Below are 24,341 nucleotides of genomic sequence, written 5' to 3'. Positions count from 1 at the left end.
GCAAAAGTGAATCATGATCTGGTGTAGGCAGTGGTTTTTGGGGGAGAGAGGAGAAAAGCCCTGAGGGCCAGCAGAATGAATGGAAATATGCAAACTCTGAGGGTGGGAGGTGGGGGACCTTGTACAAAGTACAAAAGGCCTTGGATGTGAGAGACTCTCAGAACTCAAAGGGAGGGATCTTAGATAAAGTCTTCACCAGTGGAGACAGGGAAGTCATAGAGTCCACCTCCAGTAGAAAGACAGGTCATGCAGTGGAGGTATGCTATTGCTATCCCACAGTAAAAAACTCTCACTCAGAATTGTTTCTGTCTAACAAACAAACAAACAAACAAACAAAAATAAAAATAAAAAAACAAAAAACCTGCAGGGACAAAAATGGAGAATGGACTGCGTAAGTGGAGTTCCAGTGACTGGTCCATCTTGCGATCCATGTTAAGAGGAGGCTCCAAGGCCTGACACTATTATTGATGCTATGGAGTGCTTATAGACAGCAGCCTAGCCTGGATGTCATCTGAGTGACCCATCAGCAGTTGACTTAGACTGATGTAGGTACTTACACCCACAGATTGGAGAGATGCCATGAAACCCTGTGGTTAAATTAGGGATATGTTCAATAATCAGAGGAGGAGGCTAACCCCATAGGATGAGAAGCAGTCTCACCCAACCCAGACCCCTGAGTTCTCTCAGACACTGAACCACCAATCAGGGAGCATACATGGGCAGGCCCTATGCCACTGACACTTAAACAGCAGAGGACCTCGTAGTCTAGCCTCAGTGGGAGAAGAGAAACCTAACCCAGGAAAGACCCAGGGTGTGGGGAGGCCTGGTTTGGAGGGCATCCTCTTGGAGATGGGGGATGAGGAATGAGGTGAAGAATTGCGGGAGGGGGTACTGGGAAGAAAGCAGTGTTTTGACTGTGAAATAATAGAAGTAATGAAATATAAAATAAAAAGAAAGAAAGGATTACAAAGGAAAAAAAAGGCATGGGCTTTACCACCAGAGGAGTATCAAATGGTGTGTGAGAATTAAGGATTTGAATATTGCAAGTAGGTGGAGCCAACGTGTGGGAGGAGCATTGGATTCCAAGTTTGGAGAGATATATAAGGGCAGGTCTTCTGAGTAGAATTAAAACAGCCAGAGGATTTAGCAAGTTACAGCAACCGTCTGGATTCCTGGTGAGTTGGTGGGCTGAATGAAATATTTAAGGTTGCTGTGTGAAGGGGATATCATGGTGGAGCCTTGGTAACTTTTTGTAGTTTGTATGGGTTTTTGTTTGGTGACGTCTAAAATTTGCCCTGTGCATAGGCAGAAGATATTTAAAATTCGTAGATTTTTCAAGTCTATCCCGTACATATGAACAGTAAGGACCAGCAAAATGCCTGGATTGGGCAATCTATGAATGAACTTTTAAGAGACCTCTAGGTGCTCTATTCTTCATTTTAGGCAGAGTTCTAAGTCCTGGATTTTATAGAGAGCCCGGCATCAACCGATGGAGAGGCCTGCTTCTAGGATGAAGGTACTGTAGGCATTCTCCAATTCATTTTTTTTAAACATATATGCAGGACTAGAAAGAACTCACAATAGGATATTGAGAGACCTTGAGATCAATGGAAGCTCCAGATTGGCTAGATCAGGTATAGTGGTGGTATGCTGGCTCAAAAGTTTAACACTCAGGATGGTTTTTGGCTGAGCAGGCCCTTCTTCATCTAGAACGTGTAACCATATTGGTTTGTGGACCACACCTTTAATCCCAGGATTTAGGAACCAATGGCATGTGGATTTTTGTGATCAAGAGGCCTCACTTGTCTGTATAGTGAGATCCAGGAAGTCAGGGACATGTACATGGACCTTGCTCCAGTCTTAAAAAGAGAAAGATTGGAGAAATTAAGAGTTGACTGCAGTGAGCAGGAATGTGCATGTCCTCTGAGCAGCAGCATGAGAAGAGACCCATTTCTTGAAATGGTGACTAGAGAGTAAGGACAAAGTTTTTCTGGATGAAGCCCAAGAGGGGAGTAAATCCCAAAGGATGGGACAGATGTTTGTTACACACCTTTAATCCTAGCCCTCTGTGGGAAGGAACAAGCAGGTGAGTCCCTATGAGTCCTAGCTCTGTCTTGTCTTCATTTTGACTTACACACAGCACAGTTCATACAGAGAAACTCTATCTCAGAAGAAAAGAAGAGAAGAGAAAAAAAAGAAGAGCAAACAAAAAATTGTCTTTCACCTGTTCAGGTTTCCATTAGGTGTTAAGGTGTGGCTACAGACTGGGTGTGGCCACAAGGAGTGAATGTCTGCTGGATGTGAGAGGATGCAAGGTGGAGCTTGTGGGAGGGTCCTGTATAGGGATATTCATTTAAGGCTATTTGACTTTATTGAAGTTCAATAACAGGGGGCATCTGGGTTAGGTGTAAGAGTCTTCTGATGTCCAGGGTAATTAAATCATCAATGCTCTTGGATGGATGAGTGTGGAATGGGATCTATTGGATCTTGCCTGTTCCATGGCCCTTTATTATTTGTTTTGAGACAGATTGTCCTGTAGAAAGGAGGAGAATCTAGGACTCTCTCTCCTTTTTTTTTACATTTATGATAATATTCCTTTTATAAAAAATAAATTTTATTTAATCTTTTTTTAACCTAGATTTTAGGCTAGATTTTATCCCCCTTCTGGTCCACCCACTGACTGTTCTGTATCCCATACCTCTTTTTCCTTCTCCAAAAGGATGTCCCCTATCCCCACCCCCTACCCTACAAGACCTTCCCACTCCCTGGTTCCTCCTGTCTCTTGAGGGTTAGGTGTATCTTCGCTGACTGTGTCCAGACCCGCAGTCTCCTGCTGAATATGTGTTGGTGGCCTCATATCGTCTGGTTATGCTGCCTTGTTGGTGGCCCTGTTTTTGAGAGATCTTTGGGGTTCAGGTTAGTTGAGACTGCTGGTCTTCCTATAGGTTTGTCCTCCTCCTCAGCTTCTTCCAGCTTTCCCCTAATTCAACCTCAGGGGTCAGCAGCTTTTGTCAATTTGTGGGGTATAAATATCTTCATCTGACTCTTTCATCTGCTTGCTGGGTCTTTTTGGGAGGCAGACATGATAGGCCTCCTTTTTTAACACACCATATTCTCAGTGATAGTGTCAGTTCTTGGTGCCTCCCCTTGAGCTGGATCCCAATTTGGGCCTTGTAACTGGATCCCCTTTCCTCAGGCTCTTATCCATTTTTGCTTCTCCAGTGTTCTCAGACAAGAACAAGTCTGTGTCAGCTGTGGAATGGCAACACCTTCCCTCTCTTGATGCCCTATCTTTCTTCTGGAGGTGGGCTCTACAAGTTCCCCACTGTGGGGCATTTCATCTAAAGTCCCTCCTTTTGAGTCCTAAGAGTTTCTCACCTCCCAGGTCTCTGCTATTCTGGAGTGTCCCCCTATGTCCTACCTACCAAGCTTGCCTCTTTCCATTCTTTGCTGGTCCTCAGGTTTTCAGTCCTGTTCCCCCAACCCAATACCTGATCATGTTTCCCTCTTCCCCTCTCTTTCCCCTTTCCCACCAAGGTCCACCCTTCCACCCCCCCCCCCTGTGAATGTTTCTTCTCCCTCCCAAGTGGAATTGAGTCATCCTCACTTTGGCCCTTTGGCTTGTTAAAATTTTTGAGTTTTGTGGATTGTATTCTGGGTATTCTCTACTTTTGTGGCTAATATCCACATATTAGTGATTACATACCATGCATATCCTGTTGGATCTGAATTATGGCATTCTGGATGATATTTTTTAGTTCCTTCCTTTTTGTTTTGCCTGCAAAACACAGGATGTCCTTATTCTTAATACCTGAGTAGTATTTTATTGTGTAAATGGACCACATTTTCTGTATCCTTTCTTCTATTGTTGGGCATCTGGGTTGTTTCTAACATCTGACTATCACAAATAAGGCTTTCATGAAAATAGTGGAGCATGTATCCGTGTGTCGTGGTGGGGCATCTTTTAAGTATATGTACAAGATTGGAATAGCTGGATCTTCAACTAGATCTATTTCAAATTTTCTGAGGAATCTCCAGATTGATTTTCAGAATGGTTGTACCAATTTGCAATCCCAGCAGCAATTGAAGAGTGTTCCTCTCCACATGCTCTGCAACATGTGCTGTCACCTGAGTTTTTGATCTTACCTACTCTGATTGTATAAGGTGGATTCTCAGGGTCATTTTGATTTGCAATTCCATGATCACTAAGAATTTGAACATTTCTTTAAGTGTTTCTCAGTCATTTCAGATTCCTCTGTTGTGAATTCTCGGTTTAGTTCTATACCTCATTTTTGATTGGGTTGTTCACTTTTTCTGGTGGTTAGCTTCTTGAGTTCGTTTATATTTTGGATATTAGCCGTCTATTGGATATGGTGTTAGTGAAGATTTTTCCCCCCAATTTGTAGGTTGCCGATTTGTCCTATTGACTATGTCCTTCGACTTACAGAAGATTTCCAGTTTCAAGAGGTCCTATTTACCAATTTTTGATCTTAGAGCCTGAGCCATTGGAGTTCTGTGTAGGAATTTTTCTTCTGTGCCAATGAGTTCAAGGCTTTCTCACTTTCTTTTCAATTAGATACAGTGTGTTTGGTTTTATGTGGAGGTGCTTGACCTACTTGGACTTGAGGTTTGTGCATGGTGACAAATATGTATCTATTTTCCTTTTCCACATACAGACTGCCAGTTACTCCAGGATCATTTATTGAAGTTGCTTTCATTTTTCTCCATGTTTATTTTTGGGTTCTTTGTTAATGATCAAGTGTCCATAAGTGTGTGGTTTCATTTCTGGGGCTTCAGTTCTATTCCATTGATCAACATGTATGGCTCAGTACCAATACCATGCAGTTTTTATCACTATTGCTCTGTAGTATAGCTTGAGGTCAGGGATGATGATTCCCCCAGAAGTTCTTTCATTTTTAAGAATTGTTTTAGAATTTCCCTGTCCATTTGTTTGAAGAATTGTGTTGGGGTTTTGATGGGTAGTGAATTGAATCTATAGAATGCCTTTGGTAGGATAGCCCTTTTTACTCTGTTAATTCTTCCAATCCATAAGCATGGGAGATTTCTCCATTTTCTGAGATCTTCTTTGATTTTTTTCTTGAGAGACTTGAAATTATTGCCATAGAAATCTTTCAGATGTTTGGTTACTTACTCCAAGATATTTTATATTATTTGTGTCTGATGTGAAGGGTGTTGATTCTCTAATTTCTTTATCAGCCTGTTTATCATCAGCATAAAGAAGGCTTATGATTTATTTCAATTAATTTCTTATCCAGTCACTTTAACTAAGTTTATCAGCTGTAGAAGTTCTCTGGTATTATTTTTGGGGTCATTCATGTATACTGTCACACCTTCTGCAAAGAGTGATACCTTTAATTCCTCTTTGCCAATTTTGTATCCTCTTTATCCATTTTGGTTGTCTTATTGTTCTAGCTAGAACTTTGAGTACCATATTGAATACATATTCAGAAGGTGTGCATCATTCTCTTGTTCCTGATTTTAGTGGAAGCACTTTCAAGTATCTCTCCATTTAATTTGATATTGGTTGTTGATTTGCAGTAAATTGCTTCTATTATATTTAGGAATGGGTCTTGAATTCCTGATCTGTCCAATAATTTAAACATGAAGGTGTGTTGTATTTTTTCAAATTCTTTTTGGGTATCTAAAGAGCTTATCATCTGATTTTTTTTCTTTGAGTTTGTTTAAATAGTAGTATACATTAATGGATTTTCACATATTGAACCAACCTTACATCCCAGGGCTGACGCCTACTTGTTCATGGTAGGTGAAGGTTTTGATGTGTTCGTGGATTGAGTTTACTAGAATTTTATTGAATAATTTTGCACAGTTATTCAGAAGCAAAATTGGTCTGAATGAAGTTCTTTTTTTTTAATGTGTGTCTTTGTGTGGTTTATGTATCAGAGTAATCAGCTTCCTAGAATGAGTTCTGTAGTATTCCTTCTATTTTATTTTATGGAATACTTTGAGGAATATTGTTATTAGTTCGTCTTTGAATGTCTGGTAGACTTCTGGGCTAAAGCCATCTGACCCTTGGCTTTTATTGGTTGGGAGATTTTAATGACTTCTTCTTTCTCCTTAGGGTATGTGGGCCTGTCTAGTGGTTTACTTGCTCTTGATTTAACTTTGAAATGTGGTATCTGTCTAGAAAACTATCCATTTCATCTAGATTTTCCAGTTTTGTTGAGTATGGTCATTTGTAGTAGGATCTGATGACTTTTTGAATTTCCTCAGTTTCTGTTGTTATGTATCCCTTTTCATTTCTGATTTTGTTAATTTGAAAACTGTCTCTGTGCCCTTTGTTCGTCTTGCTAGCGGTTTACCTATCTTGTCTAATCTCTCAAACAACCAGCTTTTTTTTTTTTTTTAAGATTCTTTGAATCGTTCACTTTGTTTCTCTTTATTTGATGTCCACCCTGTTTGTGACTATTTCCTAGAGCTCTCAGCTGTGCTTTTAGGTTGCTGGTGTAGGATCTCTCCAGTTTCTTTTCCAGGGCACTTAACGTTATGAATTTTCCTCTTAGTACTATTTCATTGTGTTCCATAATTTGGGTATTTTGTCTCATCATTTTCTTTTTCTTTTTCTTTTTCTTTTTCTTTTTCTTTTTCTCTTTCTTTTCTCTTTCTTTCTTTCTTTCTTTCTTTCTTTCTTTCTTTCTTTCTTTCTTTCTTTCTTCCTTCCTTCCTTCCTTCCTTCCTTCCTTCCTTTCTTTTTTTTTTTTTTTTTTTTTTTTTTGAGTCAGGGTTTCTCTGTGTCGCTCTGGCTGTCCTGGAACTCACTTTGTAGACCAGGCTGGCCTTCAACTCAGAAATCTGCCTGCCTCTGCCTCCCATGTGCTGGGATTAATGGCATGGTCCACCACCACTGGCTCCATCATGTTCATTGAATTTTTGAAGTCTGTAAATTCTTCCTTCCTTCATTTCTTCCTTCCTTCCTTCCTCCCTCCCTCCCTCCCTGCCTGCCTGCCTGCCTGTCTTCCTTCCTGCCTTCCTGCCTTCCTGCCTTCCTGCCTTCCTTCCTGCCTTCCTTCCTGCCTTCCTTCCTGCCTTCCTGCCTTCCTGCCTTCCTGCCTTCCTGCCTTCCTGCCTTCCTGCCTTCCTGCCTTCCTGCCTTCCTGCCTTCCTGCCTTCCTGCCTTCCTCTCTCTCCCTCTCTCTTCCTTTCTTTTTTCTTTCTCCCCTGACTTTATTATCACTGAGTAGAAACTTGTTCAGTTTCCATGTATATGTGGGATTTCTGCTGTTTTTGTTGTTATTGAAGAACAGTCTTTTGGTTGATGATCTGATAGGATACATAGAATTATTTCAATCTTTTTGTATTGGTTGAAACTTGTTTTGTGACCAAGTATGTGGTCAGTTTTGGAGAAGGTACCATCAGGTGCTGAGAAGAATGTGTATTCTTTTGTTTTAGGATGAAATGTGCTATAGAAATCTGTCAAATTCATTTGGTTCATAACCTCTCTTAGTTTCACTGTGTCTGTTTAGTTTCTGTTTCAATGACTTATCCATTGGTGAGAGTGGGTGTTGAAGTGTCCCACTATTATTGTGTGCGGTTCAAAGTGTGTTTTGAGCTTTTGTAAAGTTTCTTTCTATCAATGAGGATGTGATTTCCTATGGGGCATAGATGTTCATATTGAGACTTTCACTTCGTGGATTTTTCCTTTGATGAATAGATGTATCCTTTCTCATCTTTCTTGATAATTTTGGTTGAAAGTCTATTTCATTGGCTATTAGAATGGCAATGCCAACTTGTTTCTTGGGACCATTTGCTTGGAAGAACTTTTTCCAGCCTTTTCGTTTGAGGTAGTGACTGTATTTGTTATTGAGGTAGGTTTCTTGAATGCAAGGAAATGTTGGATCTTGTTCTCATATCCAGTCTGTTAGCTTTATGTTCTTTTATAGATGAGTTTAGTTCATTAATATTGAAAAATATTAAAGACAGATGATTGGTAGTTCCTGTTATGTTTGGTTTTTGTAGCTGGCATTATGTGCATGTGGTTCTCTCCTTTTGGCTTTTTAAAAAGATGATTATTATCTTGTTTTTTTCCCTTTGGTGTATGTACCCTCCTTGTGCTGGAGTTTTCCTTCTAGAATCCTCTGTAGGGCTCTATTGGTAAGTAGATATTGTCAGAATTTTGTTTTGTCTTGGAGTATTTTGGTTTCATCATGTATGCTGATTGAGAGTTTTGCTGGATATGGTAGCATGGGCTGGCATTTCTGTTTTCTTAGAGTGTACATGACCTCTGTCCAGGCTCTTCTGGCTTTTAGTGTTTCTGTTGAGAATTCTGGTGTAATTCTGATAGGTCTGCCTTTGTATGCTACTTGGCTCTTTTATTGTGAGTAGAGGAATTTCATTTGTGGTCTCATCTGTTTGGTTTTTTCCTCATTTCCTGTATGCTTATGGGCATCTCTTTATTTAGTTTAGGGAAGTTTTCTTCTATAAGTTTGTTGAGGATGTTTGCTGGCCATTGGAGGTGGGATTCTTCAGTCTCTTCTCTACCTATAATTCCTAGGTTTTGTCTTTTCATTGTGTCCTGGGTTTCCTGGATGTTTTGGGTTAGGATATTTTCATGTTTTGAATTTTCATTGACAGTTGTGTCAATCTCTTCTATGGTATCTTTTACACCTGAATTTCTCTCTTCTATCTCTTGTATTCTGTTGCTTATGCTTACATCTCTAATTCTTGACCTCTTTCCTAGGTTTTTCATTTCAAGGGTTGCCTCAATTTGTGTTTTCATTATTGTCTGTACTTCCACTTTTAGGTCTTGGACTGCTTTAAACAAATCTTTCACCTGTTGGCTTGTGTTTTCCTATGTATCTCATGGGATTTATTGTTTCTTCATTAAGTGCTTCTACCTGTTTACCTGTGCTTTCCTGTATTTCTTTCAGTGAGTAATTTATATCCTCCTTAATGGAATCTATTATCTTCATGAGATAGGATTTTAGGACAGAGTCCTGATTTTCGGATATATTGGCATATCCAGGGCTTGCTCTTATGGGAGAACTGGGTTCTTTCTGATGATGCCAATGTAGACTGGATTCTGTTTCATATGACCTTGCACTTGGCTCTTGACATATGGTTATTCCTAGTGTTTGCTGGCCTGGTTGCCTCTGTCTGGATGGAGCCTACCTCTTTTGTCCCTGGCCTGCTTCAGGTCACCTGGTAGGCCAGTGGCCTTGACTGCAGCAAATGTCCTGTGGTGCCTTCTGACTGTGGGGTCTTCAGAGGGACATGCACACTGGTGACTTTTTGCCCTGGCTGCAGTTGTCTTTTTGGATGCCTTTGAACTCTGGGATTTTCAGAGGGACAGAGACGCTTCTGATATGTTGCCCTGGCTGCAGGAGAACTACTAGGAGGCATTCAGACTGTTGGTTCTTCAGAGGATTAGTCAAGGTGTTGCCCTGCCTGTAGCTGTTCTTTCTCCAGGGAGGCCTAAGTATTGTGAGTTCTGTTTCCCTGTGTGAAGCAGAACTTTAGGGAGGCTTTCAGAAGTTTGGTACAGTTCCTGATGATCTTCTGGGAAGTCTTCAGACTTTGGTGTCAGTTGTACAGTTGCCTTGTTTGTAGAAGAACTCCTGGCATATGATTAGTCCGTTGGTGTCAGTGGCAGGGTGTGAGCACAATGCCTGGGATTACTTCAGGCTGTGTTTGTTCAGGGGTGGGTTGCAGATGAGCTGGTTATCAGTTGTTTTGTGTGCAGTTGAACTTCTGAGATGTCTTTAGGCTGTGGTGTCTTCAGTAGAGCAGACAAGATGGTGAGCAGTTACCCAGCATGCACAGGAACTCTTGGGATGCCTTCAGGCTGTGTTTTTTCATGGAAGGGGCAGACTAGCTGGTAGTCTGCCGTAGCAGAAGTGAATGGCAGGATCTAGGACATTTAAACATAGGGGGAGAACATCCAATTGCCAGCCCATCTCGACTGAACATCTCTTATTAATACTGGTGCTAAATGCATATTTATTGTAATACTGAAAATACTTTTAAGATTGGGAAACAGAGGCAGTTGTTCAGAAAGAATGAGGGTCCTGATGGATTCCTGCTCTAAAATGCCCACAACAAATGCTGGGTAGGTGTGATGGGTAAATGGGTGCTCTCTGGAGCTTTTCTATTGTGTTTCCTTTTACCAGGTTCTCCAGTACAGGAACATACTCCAATAAGTTCTGAACACACACATGGCCGAAGGCCCCTCCTTGCATCCAAAACTCCAAGTGGCTTCGAATATTCCCATAGAACTCAGTTCCCAAATACCTCAAGACCCTGCAAGGAACTTAGCTTTTCAAATGTGTCAGAATCCCCTAGTGACCCCAGGAAGTACAATGCAATCAAGACTTTCAGTCCCTGAAAGGAACCTACTTCAGCAAGAGTCTCAAGGACCATCAAGACAATCAGGTATCCAAATGCAACCAGGTGCTTTAATGGGCCCTGGTTTACCAACTCTGAGAAGACTCTCGGGGCATCCATGTCATTAGATACCTTCAAGACCCTCAGTGAAATCTTGTTTCCATCTTCCCATAGGTCGTATGCCACAGTCAGATAAATATGTTAACAAACAAACTGGCCCTATGGCTTCAAGAAAGTTTCGAAAAGAACGCACTGTGTACTCCAAAGAACAGCAGTGCCTGCTGCAAAAACATTTTGATGAGTGCCAGTACCCAAACGAGAAGAAAATTGTGGAGCTGGCACTATCAGTTGGTGTTACAAAGAGGGAGATCAAGGTTAGTTTCTCTCTTTTTCCTCAGTCCAACAGCAACAATGTCTGCTTTCTCATTAGGAACTTGTATTGTGTTCTTCTGAAAGGCGTAGGGGAGAGTGGACAAATATAGGTGGTGAATATTGATGCATCCATTGCTGGGCCTCACATTTTTCTGTAACCAGGTACCAGTATCAAAGAACATTATTCCCATGTAGGTCTCAGTGACCTAGATATCAGATATCCTAATAAAACACAGGGCATACTAGCTCAATATCCCCGTTTTTTGTTTGTTTTTTTGTTTTGTTTTTGTTTTTGTTTTTTGATGTCCGTTCATACACAGTCTACCTTACTACAATCTCCTAGGGATCTTGAGTCTATGCTTTCTGTTGCTGACTTGTGAAGTATTGTTATAGAAACTCTGATTCAAAAGTTTCACCTTGTGGTCCAGTTGGGGGCAAAGAGGTATTCTTTTGATGTTTGCTTTGTTTTTCAGATCTGGTTCAAGAACAACCGAGCTAAGTACAGGCGGATGAAGCTCCAGAATATTAAACAAGCACTGCCAGAGACAAATGAAAGCTCTAAAGCGGTTTCTGAGTCAACCCATTTTCCTGGTTCCATACCTGTTGTTGCCTCGGACAATGGAGAGTCCATGTGTTCAGGCACATTTGGTGAGGATTCCATTCCCAAACTCAACTGCAGCCAGGCATCTTCCCTGCATTGTTTTCAGGCCTGTGATGGGGACATGTGTTGTCCGCAAGAATACCAAGAATACCAAGAATACCTGCTTGATGGCCATGCCCCTGTTACAGCTTGGAACTCTGGTCAATCAGCAGCAGTTGAATCTCAGACTGACTTAGCAGTAGCTGAAGGTCCAGTCGGCCTGGCATATGCCGCCCAAGCCCCAGAGGATGCTCACAATTCAGGTCCATGTGAAGATGAGCTCTGGCAAAGGATCCTGGAAGACTTGGACACATCAGATGACTGGCTTACTCTGAGAAACCCCTCCACTCCAGTTTACACCACTGAGGTCCTTGACCAGTCCAGGCCTTACAGCCATGAAGAAGTGTGTTATACACACCTTTAGTGTCAGTATTTGGAGAAAATTTTATTTTACTTTTTTATTGGGTATTTATTTCAATTACATTTCCAATGCTATCCCAAAAGACCCCCCTACCCTGCCCCCTTCCCCTCCCACTTCTTGGCCCTGGCATTCCCCTGTACTGAGGCAGATAAAGTTTGCACGACCAATGGGCGTAATCACTTTGAGAGCACATAATTCAGAGTCCATTAGTAGAAAATGATACTTTGTTTAGTATATATTTGGGGTGGCTGTGGATTCATGCAATATAGGGACTCACTATCAAGTCTAACTCCAGTTATATGATTACCTATGCCCTCTCCTTGCTTCAGAGGTCACTACATGCAACAGGAACCCTCATATACATGCAGAACTTGCAATCATATGATAGAAAAGCAATAAATCTGATAAATAAATACTGTGAGCCAACTCCCCACAGAAATATATCTCATTTCTTATGTACAAAATAGTTTTGTTTATTTTGAGCACTAATAGCTATTATATGTGAATATAGGTAAGAGGAAAATTGGCAGGGATTATTATTCTCTTTCATCCTTGTTAGTCTCAAGGCTGGAACACAAGGTCAGGCATTGTAGGAACATGCTTGTCCACAAGAGCCGAGCCACCTACAGGGCCCTCCTGCACTGCTGCTTTTTACTTTGATACTGGGTCTCACTGACCTGCCAAGCCTGCCTCGATTTGCCTTCTGGCTTCCTCAGCCTGGAGTGGCTGGCCTTCTAGATCTGAACACCAACCTGATATTTGAGGAATAACCCCATTATTTCTTTTTTAAAATTTTTCTTCCTTTTCCCTTTATTTATATATTTATTTACACTCCAGCTTTTATTCCCCCCAGCCCCCATCCACCCTCTGACTGTTTCACATCCCATAGCTCCTACCCACCCCACAGTCTCCACAATGATGTCCCCACCACTCACCCTGGATCCATCCAGACCTCTAAACTCCCTGGGACCTCCAGTCTCTTGAGGATTATGTTCATCTTCTCTGAACCTAGACTCATCAGTAACCTCTGCTGCATATGTGTTGGGAGCTTCATATAAGCTGGTGTAACCTGCCTGATTGGTGGTCCAGTGCTTGAGAGATCTTGGAGGTCCAGGTTAATTGAGATTGCTGGTCCTCCTACAGGTTCTCACTTCTCAGTTTCTTCCAGCTTTTCCCTAATTCAACCACAGGGGTCAGCAGCTTCTGTCCATTGGTTGGGTGCAAATATCTGTATCTGACTCTTTCAGTTGCTTGATGGGTCTTTTGGAGGGCAGTCATGATAGGTCTTTTTGTGTGAGTGCTCCATAGCCTCATTAATCCTGTCAGGCCTTGGGGCCTCCCCTTGAGCTGTAGCCTACTTTGGGCCTGTTGCTGAACCTTCTTTTCCTCAGTCTCCTCTTCATTTCCATCTGTGAAATTCTGCTTAGGGGGAGATCAGCCTGTCTCCCACTCTCTCTTACTGTGGCATAGTTTGCAGTGCTCCCAGGAGATCTGCTACACCCCAGGCACATAGGAGGTAGGGTCCAAACAGAGACATCTAGAAATTCCAAACTTATCGGGCACAATGAAAGCAGTGCCAAGGGAAAAAGCCATAGCTCCTAGTTCCCTTGTAAGGAAACTGGAGAAATCCTACCAACTCCACTATTTCTTTAGTACCTGTGCTAGGTTTCTCCCCACCAGCAGTGCATAAATGTTCCTCCTTGCTGACAACTTCTCCATCATTTATTTTCATTGGTTTTTATTGATCTTTGCCATTCTGACAAGGTAAGATAAACTGTCATTTAGTTATAATTTGCTTTGTTCTGATTGCTAAATATGGTGTAGTTTGCTTGTTTGTTATTTTGGTACGATGCCTTTCTATTAAAAGTCCCGGAGGTACTGGACCTCTTTTGGTAAGTCAGGTTGGAATGAATTTCACAATGGTCCTCCTGTCCATATCTCCTAAGACCTAGGATAAATGCTATGTTTTTAACAATCCCGGCGTGTTTAACATTTATTAAAGGGTTTCTCTGGGATTTTGTTTATCTTTTAATAATTTCCCTTTAGTTCTATACATTTTAAAAATCTGATTACTGGTTTTCTTGGTTTTACTTTATTTATTGTTGTTTTGTTGTTTGTTTTGGGACAGGGTTTTTCCTGTATGAGCCATAGCTCTCCTGGCCTTTCCCTTTTTAGATCAGCCTGAGCTTGCCTTCTGAATGCTGGGATTAAAGGCACGCACCATCAGGCATGGGTTGCTTAGGTTTGAAACTTAGTTTGTCTTTGTACCCCTGGCTTTTCTAGGCATTTTAATTAGATCAGGATGGCTTGGAACTCATAGAGATCTACTTGCCTCTGCCTCCACACATACTATGATGGCTACTTGTTTCTTAGTCCCCATTTTAAAAGATGTTTTGTATATTCTAATCATTACCCCTCTGCTATTGTTGTATCAGCTAGTAAAAACCCTTAAGAAGCCACCAGGAATCACAACCTGCTGTAATTGCATGAGGGTCTTTATTCCAGCTCAAGCTTGGGCCACCAACCTTCCTGAGTGAACCCCCAGGTCTAAGTGAAAGCATTTTATAAAGAAAAGAAAAACCACAAGCTGGGTTTGCAAGCCTTGGCATTATATGAGAGGGTAAAGGAAGGACATCCTTCAAATCTGATAATGTTGGTCAGATATTGAGACAGAACCGTGCAGCTGGAAAGAAACCTTTCTGACCTGGAAAAAGGAACTTGTGCTATCAGAAGCTGGTGTATTTTTACAACTGACCACAGATGTATGGGAGCACTTCCTTGCCCTTCTCTCATGGTTAATTAGTGGGGCACTTATTTATTTTTTTTGACAGTTACTGTGGTGTTTATTCAAATAATAAATTCTTTTTTATTAGGTATTTTCTTCATTTACATTTCTAATACTACCTCAGAAGTCCCCCAAACCCACCCTTCCTAATCCCCTCCCGCCCCCACTCCCACTTCTTGGCCCAGGCATTCCCCTGTACTTAGGCATATAAAGTTCGCAAGACATTTCATAAAAACAGACACATTTATCAGTTAGATTAAACTTAATACATGCACATAAATACATGCATATATCAATTCCTTATCTTTTGATGAAGAAGATAACAATTCACACCTAGTGAGTAGACATCACCATGTGCTTGTCAGACTAGATATCTCCATGTAGAATAAAAAAAGTAGATCCATAGTTATCACCCTGCATGAAACTCAAGTCCAAGTGGATTATAGACCTCAACATAATACCAGATACAGTGAGCCTGATATAAAGTGGGGAAGAGATGTTGTTGAAAACTGCCCCCTTCCTAGCATAGCTGTAGCCACTTTGTTCCATTCCTGCCAGCTTTTTCATATTGTTTCTGTAACATTCCTGTCAGGAATATTTCTCTTAGCTTGTTAGGTCAAAGTTTCATATGGTAGCTCTTGTTTCATCTTCTATACTTTACTGTTTTTCAATGTTACCTCTTAGAAGCCTAGTAAAAGAGAGAAATGGTGTGGATCCTGTTGGAAGAGGAGGGAAAAAGAAGTGGGAGCAGTAGAGGGAGGGAAATTTCTTTTCAGAGTATAATGTATGAGAAGAGAAGCTATGTTTAATAAAAGGTAAAAAGACAACTTTAAATGCAATTTTCCAATTAGAATGTCTGCAGCTCTCGCCTCTGCATCACAGAAGCTTGTCTACTAGGGTCTAGCTTGGATCAATATCACTGCTGCTCCTGTTCTGGGTAACCATCCCATGGTTACTGCTATCTCCAAAATGCTGGGGTTTTCTGCTGCAAGTGGCCCGCATTTTCACTAGTAGCCTCACCTGGACTACCTTCAGGGACTCCAACTCTGTTAAAGAGTGCCAAGGCTCAGCTCCTCTTTATTCTACTGTTAGATCTTCAAAACCAGCACCACCTGGGGGACTCTTGTAAAGTGGCTATTTTCACTGAACAATTCTCTTAACTCACGTGTCCACTCCAAGTTTCCCTCCCAGTTCTTTTAAACATTTATACCAAAAGTTCCTCCCTTAGTTTTTTAAAGATGGCTTAAACAGTCCCTTCTCCAAGTTTCACAATGCCATACTCTAAAGTATAACAACTGATCTAGCCTACTGTCATTCTCAGCTTTGCTTCTCCTGGGACAAACTCTGTGCTAAGAAAATCTTCTGCAAAACTGCCTTCTCTTCTCATGCTGCCAGCGCCAGCCTTCACCTTTTCAATTCCTCTGCTGGCATTTATTTATGCATGTATTCATGTATTAATTATTTAATCAATTAATTCTAGTAACTATTTTCTTCCTTTACATTTCAAATGCTATCCTGAAAGTTCCCTATACCCTCCTTTTGCCCTGCTCCCCAATCCACCAAATCCTGCTTCCTGGCCTTGGCATTCCCCTGTACTGAGGCATATTGTCTTCGAAATACCAAGAGCCTCTCTTCCCAATGATGGCTTACTAGGCCATCCTCTGCTACATATGCAACTAGAGACACAGGTCTGGGGTTGGGGGTGTACTTGTTAGTTCATATTGTTGTTCATATAGTGTTTAGACCACTTAAGCTTCTTTGGTACTTTCTCTAGCTCCTTAATTAGGGGCCTGGTGTTCCATCAAATAGATGACTGTGAGTATTCACTTCTGTATTTGCCAGGCACTGGCATAGCCTCACAAAAGAGAGCTATATCAGGGTACTGTTAGCAAAATCTTTCTGGCATATAAAATAGTATCTGGGTTTCATGGTTGTATATGGGATAGATCCCCAGGTAGGACAGTCTCTTGACATGTCGGCGGCCAAGGAAAACCCGTGCAGGAAATTTCAGGCCAACATCTTCAACAAGAGCAAGTGTCAGAACTGCTTCAAGCCCCGCGAGTCGCATCTGCTCAACGACGAGGACCTGACGCAGGCAAAACCCATTTATGGTGGCTGGCTGCTCCTGGCTCCAGATGGCACTGACTTTGACAACCCAGTGCACCGGTCACGGAAATGGCAGCGACGATTCTTCATCCTTTATGAGCATGGCCTCTTGCGATATGCCCTGGATGAGATGCCCAACACCCTCCCTCAGGGCACCATCAACATGAACCAGTGCACAGATGTGGTGGATGGGGAGGCCCGCACAGGGCAGAAGTTCTCCCTCTGCATCCTGACACCTGACAAGGAACATTTTATCAGGGCAGAAACCAAGGAGATCATCAGTGGGTGGTTAGAGATGCTCATGGTGTATCCTCGAACCAACAAGCAGAACCAGAAGAAGAAACGGAAAGTAGAGCCACCTACCCCACAGGAGCCTGGGCCTGCTAAGATGGCTGTCACTAGCAGTAGTGGCGGCAGCAGTGGTAGCAGCAGCAGCATTCCCAGTGCTGAGAAAGTTCCCACCACCAAATCCACACTCTGGCAGGAAGAAATGAGAGCCAAAGACCAACCTGATGGGACCAGCCTGAGTCCAGCTCAAAGTCCCAGCCAAAGCCAGCCTCCTGCTGCTTGCACCCCACGGGAACCAGGACTAGAAAGCAAAGAAGATGAAAGCACCATAAGTGGGGACCGTGTGGATGGTGGTCGGAAAGTACGGGTAGAGAGCGGCTACTTCTCCCTGGAGAAGGCCAAGCAGGACCTGAGGGCTGAGGAACAGCTGCCCCCACTACTCTCCCCACCCAGCCCCAGCACCCCACACAGCAGGAGGTCCCAGGTAATTGAGAAATTTGAGGCCTTGGACATTGAAAATGTCCTTCAGTCTCATTTCCGAACTTTGTCTCTGTAATTCTTTTTTATTAAATATTTTCTTAATTATATTTCAAATGTAATCCTCTTACCTAGTTTAATTTCAGAAAATCCCCTATCACCTCCTCCCTCCCACTGCTCTCCAACACACCCACACCCATTACTGGTACTGTCATTCCCCTCTACTGGGTCATAGAACTTTCGATGGACCAAGGGCCTATCCTCTCATTGATGACCGACTTGGCTATCCTCTGCCACATAAGTAACTAGAGCCATAAGTTCCAACATGTGTTTTCTTTGACTGGCAGTAGAGTTCTGTACTGGCTACTTTTTGTGTCAACTTGACACAGCTGGAGTTATCACAGAGAAAGGAGCTTCAGTTGAGAAAATGCCTCCCTGAGATACAACTGTAAAGCATTTTCTCAATTAGTGATCAAAAGGGAAAGGCCAGTTGTGAGTGGGACCATCTCTGGGCTGGTAGTCTTGGTTCTATAAGAGAGCAGGCTGAGCAAGCCAGGGGAAGCAAGCCAGTAAGGAATATCCCTCCATGGCCTCTGCATCAGCTCCTGCTTCCTGACCTGCTTGAGTTCCAGTTATGACTTCCTTTGGTGATGAACATCACTATGAAAGTGTAAGCCGAATAAACCCTTTCCTCCCCAACTTGATTCTTTGTCATGATGTTTGTGCAGGAATAGAAACCCTGGCTAAGACATATTGGTACCAGCATAGTGTGGTATTCCTGTGACAATCTGACCATGTTTTGGGGAGGAATGTGGAAGGACTTTGGAACTTTGGGTTTGTAGATCCATTCATTGTTAAGAGCTCTGTCGGATGTTGTGTAGGAGCTTGGAAGATAATGTTGAGAACAGTGCAGAAGATGACGGTCTGGCTTGTGAAATTTCAGAGGGAAAAATTAAGATTCTTTTCAGGGCCATTGATGTTTTGATTGTGAAGATTCTGTAGTTCTGATTAGCTGGGGCTGAAGAATCAGCTGTGATTAACAAGATACCAGAACTACTAAAGCAAAAGCTTTGTATTACTAAGATTATTAATACTAGTTAGCTAGAGTTAAGAAATTAGTGGTGACTAAGAAGAGACCAGGAGCCATCTAGGACTTCTCAATGATACCTCGGTCAAGGAAGGAATAAAGAAAGAAAGTAAGGATATTATGGAGTTTAATGAAAATAAAGCCACAACATACCCAAACTTATGAGACACAATGAAAGCATTTCTAAGAGGAAAACTCATAGCTCTGAGTGCCTCCAAAAAGAAACTAGAGAGGACACACATTAGAAGCTTGACAACACACCTAATATCTCTAGAACAAAAGGAAGCAAATTCACACAAGAGGATTAGAAGGCAGGAAATAATCAAACTCAGGGGTGAAATCAACCAAGTGGAAACAAGAACTATTAAAAATATCAATCAATCGAGGAGCTTGTTCTTTGAGAAAATCTACAAGATAGATAAACACTTAGCCAAACTCACTAAAGGGCACAGGGGAAGCATCCTAATTAACAAAATCAGAAATGAAAAGGGAAACATAACAACATATCCTGAAGAAATCCATAACACAATCAGATCCTTCTAAAAAAGACTATAATCAGCAAAACTGGAAAACCTGGATGAAATGGACAAGTTTCTAGACAGATACCAGGTACCAAAATTAAATCAAGATCAGGTTAATAATCTAAACAGTCTTATATCCCCTAAAGAAATAGAAGCAGTCATTACTAGTCTCCCAACCAAAAAAAGCCCAGGACCAGATGGGTTTAGTGCAGAGTTCTATCAGACCTTCAAAGAAGATCTAATCCCAGTTCTTCACAAACTATTCCACAAAATAGAAACAGAAGGTACTATACCCAACTCATTCTATGAAGCCACAATTACTCAGATACATAAACCACAAAAAAACCAACAAAGACAGAGAACTTCAGACCAATTTCCCTTATGAATATCGATGCAAAAATCCTCAATAAAAATTCTTGTGAACCGAATCCAAGAACACATTAAAGCAATCATCCATCCTGACCAAGTAGGTTTTATTCGAGGGATGCAGGGATGGTTCAATATATGGAAATCCATCAACATAATCCAGTATGTAAACAAACTCAAAGACAAAAACCACATGATCATCTCGTTAGATGTGGAAAAAGCATTCGACAAGATCCAACAAAAGTCTTGGAAAGACTAGGAATTCAAGGCCCATACTTAAACATGATAAGAGCAATCTACAGCAAAGCAGTAGCCAACATCAAAGAAAATGGTGAGAAGCTGGAAGCAATCCCACTAAAATCAGTGACTATACAAGGCTTTCCACTCTCTCTCTACCTATTCAACATTGTACTTGAAGTCCTAGCCAGAGCAATTAGACAACAAAAGGATATCAAGGGGATACAAATTGAAAAGGAAGAAGTCAAAATATCACTTTTTGCAGATGATATGATAGTATATATAAGTGACCCTAAAAATTACACCAGAGAACTCCTAAGCCTGATAAACAGCTTCGTAGAAGTAGCTGGATATAAATTTAACTCAAACAAGTCAATGGCCTTACTCTACACAAAGGATAAACAGGCTGATAAAGAAATTAGGAAAACAACACCCTTCTCAATAGTCACAAATAATATAAAATACCTTGGCGTGACTCTAACTAAGGAAGTGAAAGATCTGTATGATAAAAACTTCAAGTCCCTGAAGAAAGAAATTAAAGAAGATCTCAGAAGATGGAAAGATCTCTCATGCTCATGGATTGGCAGGATCAACATTGTAAAAATGGCTATCTTGCCAAAAGCAATCTACAGATTCAATGCAATCTTCATCAAATTTCCAACTCAATTCTTCAACGAATTAGAAAGGGCAATCAGCAGATTCATCTGGAATAACAAAAAAAAACCTAGGATAGCAAAAACTTTTCTCAAGGATAAAAGAACCTCCGGTGGAATCACCATGCCTGACCTAAAGCTGTACTATAGAGCAATTGTGATAAAAACTGCATGGTACTGGTATAGTGACAGACAAGTAGACCAATGGAACAGAATTGAAGACCCAGAGATGAACCCACACACCTATGGTCACTTGATCTTTGATAAGGGAGCTAAAACCATCCAGTGGAAAAAGGACAGCATTTTCAACAAATGGTGCTGGCACAACTTGCGGTTATCATATAGAAAAATGCGAATTGATCCATTTCTATCTCCTTGTACTAAAGTCAAATCTAGGTGGATTAGGGAACTCCACATAAAACCAGAGACACTGAAACTTATAGAGGAGAAAATAGGGAAAAGCCGCGAAGATATGGGTACAGGGGAAAAATGCCTGAATAGAACAGCAATGGCTTGTGCTGTAAGATCGAGAATCGATAAATGGGACCTCATAAAATTGCAAAGCTTCTGCAAGGTAAAAGACACTGTCAATAAGACAAAAAGACCAACAACAGATTGGGAAAGTATCTTTACCTATCCCAAATCGGATAGGGGACTAATATCCAATATATATAAAGAACACAAGAAGTTGGACTCCAGAAAACCAAATAACCCCACTAAAAAATGGGGCTCAGAATTGAACAAAGAATTCTCACCTGAGGAATACCGAATGGCTGAGAAGCACCTGAAAATATGTTCAACATACTTAATCATCAGGGAAATGCAAATCAAAACAACCCTGAGATTCCACCTCACACCAGTCAGAATGGCTAAGATCAAAAATTCAGGGGACTTCAGATGCTGTCGAGGATGTGGAGAAAGAGGAACACTCCTTCATTGTTGGTTAGATTGCAAGCTTCTACAACCACTCTGAAAATCAGTCTGGTGGTTCCTCAGAATATTGGACATAGTACTACTGGAGGATTCTGCAATACCTCTCCTGGGCATATATCCAGAAGATGTCCCAACCGGTAAGAAGGACACATGCTCCACTATGTTCATAGCAGCCTTATTTATAATAGCCAGAAGCTGGACAGAATCCAGATGCCTCTCAACAGAGTAATGGATACAGAATATATGGTCCATTTACATAATGGAGTACTACTCAGCTATTAAAAAAAAGAGTTTATAAAATTCCTAAACAAATGGATGGACCTGGAGGGCATCATCCTGAGTGAGGTAACCCAATCACAAAGGAACTCTCACAATATGTACTCACTGATAAGTGGATATTAGCACAGAATCTTAGGATACCCAAGATATAAGATACAATTTCCTAAACACATGAAACTCAAGAAGAACGAAGACCAAAGTGAGGACACATTGCCCCTTCTTAGAAATTGGAACAAAACACCCATGGAAGGAGTTTCAGAGACAAAATTTGGAGCTGTGACAAAAGAATGAACCATCTAGTGATTGCCATATCCAGGGATCCATCACATAATCAGCTTCCAAACGCTGACACCACTGCATACACTAGCAAGATTTTGCTGAAAGGACCCAGAGATAGCTGTCTCTTGTGAGACTATGCCAGGGCCTAGTAAACACAGAAGTGGATGCTCACAGTCAGCTATTGGATGGGTCACACCCCCCAATGGAGGAGCTAGAGGAAATACCCAAAGAGCTAAAGGGAACTGCAACCCTATAGGTTGAACAACAATATAAACTAACCAGTACCCCTGAGATCTTGTCTCTAGGTGCATATGTATCAAAAGATGGCCTAGTCAGCCATCACTGGAAACAGAGGCCCTTTGGACTTGCAAAATTATATACACCAGTACAGGGGAACGCCATGGCCAAAAAGGGGGAGTGGGTGGGTAGGGGATTGGGGGGATGGGTATGGGGGACTTTTGGGATAACATTGGAAATGTAAACTAGGCAAATACCTAACTAAAAAAGAGAGAGAGAGAAAAAAGAAATTAAATGAAATAAGTCATTAGCCTTCTTTTATGCATATGATAAACAGGCTGAGAAAGAAATTAGGGAATCAATACTCTTCACACTAGCCACAAATAATATAAAATATCTTGGAGTAAGTAACCAAAGAAGTGAAAGATCTGTATGACAATAACTTCAAGTCTCTCAAGAAAGAAATCAAAGATCTCAGAAAATGGAGATATCTCCCATGCTCATGGATTGGAAGAATTAACACTTAATCTTTAACCAAGAACCCAAACATATACAAGGAGATAAATGAAAGCAACTTCAATAAATGATCCTGGAGTAACTGGCAGTCTGTATGTGGAAAAAGGAAAATAGATACATATTTGTCACCATGCACAAACCTCAAGTCCAAGTAGATCAAGCACCTCCACATAAAACCAAACACACTGTATCTAATAGAAAAGAAAGTGAGAAAGCCTTGAAGTTATTGGCACAGGAGAAAAATTCCTACACAGAATTTCAAGGGCTCAGGCTCTAATATCAACAATTGGTAATTGGGACCTCTTGAAACTGGAAATCTTCTGTAAGTCAAAGGACATAGTCAATAGAACAAATCGGCAACCTACAAATTGGGGGAAAAATCTTCACTAACACCACATCCAATAGATGTCTAATATCCAAAATGTAAATGAACTCAAGAAGTTAACCACCAGAAACACTGAACAACCCAATCAAAAATGAGGTATTGAACTAAACTGATAATTCACAACAGAGGAATCTGGAATGACTGAGAAACACTTAAAGAAATGTTCAAATTCTTAGTGATCAGGGAATTGAAAATCAAAATGTCCCTGATATTCCACCTTACACAATCAGAATGGCTAAGATCAAAAACTCCTGTGACAGCACATGTTGCAGAACATTTGGAGAGGAACACTCTTCAATTGCTGCTGGGATTGCAAACTGGTCCAACCATTCTGTAAATCAATCTGGAGATTCCTCAGAAAATTGGAAATAGATCTACTTGAAGATCCAGCTATACCAATCTTGTACATATACCCAAAAGATGCCCCACCACGGCACAGGGACACATGCTCCACTATGTTCATGAAAGCCTTATTTGTGATAGTCAGATGTTAGAAACAACCCAGATGCCCCACAATAGAAGAAAGGATACAGAAAATGTGGTTCATTTACACAATAAAATACTACTCAGCTATTAAGTACAAGGACATCCTGAGTTTTGCAGGCAAAACCAAAACGGAAGGAACTAAAAAATATCATCCAGAATGCCATATTTCAGATCCAACAGGATTTGCATGGTATATAATCACTAATATGTGGATATTAGCCAAAAAAGTAGAGAATACCCAGAATACAATCAACAAAACTCAAAAATTTTAACAAGCTAAAGGGCCAAAGTGAGGATGACTCAATTCCACTTGGGAGGGAGAAGAAACAATCACAGTAGGGGGGAAGGGTGGACCTGGGTCGGAGAGGGGACAGAGAGGGGAAGAGGGGAACATGATCAGGTATTGGGTTGTGGGAACAGGACTGAAACACTGAGCACCAGCAAAAGAATGGAAAGAGGCAAGCTTGGTAGGTAGGAGGTAGGGGGAAACTCCAGAATAGAATCGACCTGGGAGGTGAGAAACTCTTAGGACTCAAAAGGAGGGACTTTAGATGAAATGCCCCACAGTGGGGAACTTGTAGAGCCGACCTCCAGCAGAAAGACAGGGCATCAAGTGAGGGATGGAGAAGTGGCTGAGGAAAATGGGTCCAGTTACAGGGCCCAAATTGGGATCCAGCTCAATTACTGACACTATTACTGAGACTATGGTGTGCTCAAAAAAGGGGGCCTATTATAACTGCCCCCTAAAATGACCCTGCAAGCAAATGAAAGTCAGATGAAGATATTCATACCAAACAGATTGACAAAGTTCACTGACCAGTGTGGTTGAATTAGTGAAAAGCTTATAGAAGCTGAGCAGGAGGGCAACCCTGTAGGAAGACCAGCAGTCTCAACTAACCTGAACCCCAAAGATC

General features: G+C 41.4%; 2 pseudogenes; both read left to right on the top strand.

Annotated features, from left to right (window-relative positions):
* Obox3-ps5 (oocyte specific homeobox 3, pseudogene 5) lies at positions 1,128–12,224 on the top strand (annotated as a pseudogene).
* Mrip-ps (Mom radiation induced polyposis, pseudogene) lies at positions 16,547–17,490 on the top strand (annotated as a pseudogene).

Source organism: Mus musculus, chromosome 7 (assembly GCF_000001635.26).
Source record: "Mus musculus strain C57BL/6J chromosome 7, GRCm38.p6 C57BL/6J".
NCBI lineage: Eukaryota > Metazoa > Chordata > Mammalia > Rodentia > Muridae > Mus > Mus musculus.
This window is presented reverse-complemented; position numbering and strand designations above follow the sequence as displayed.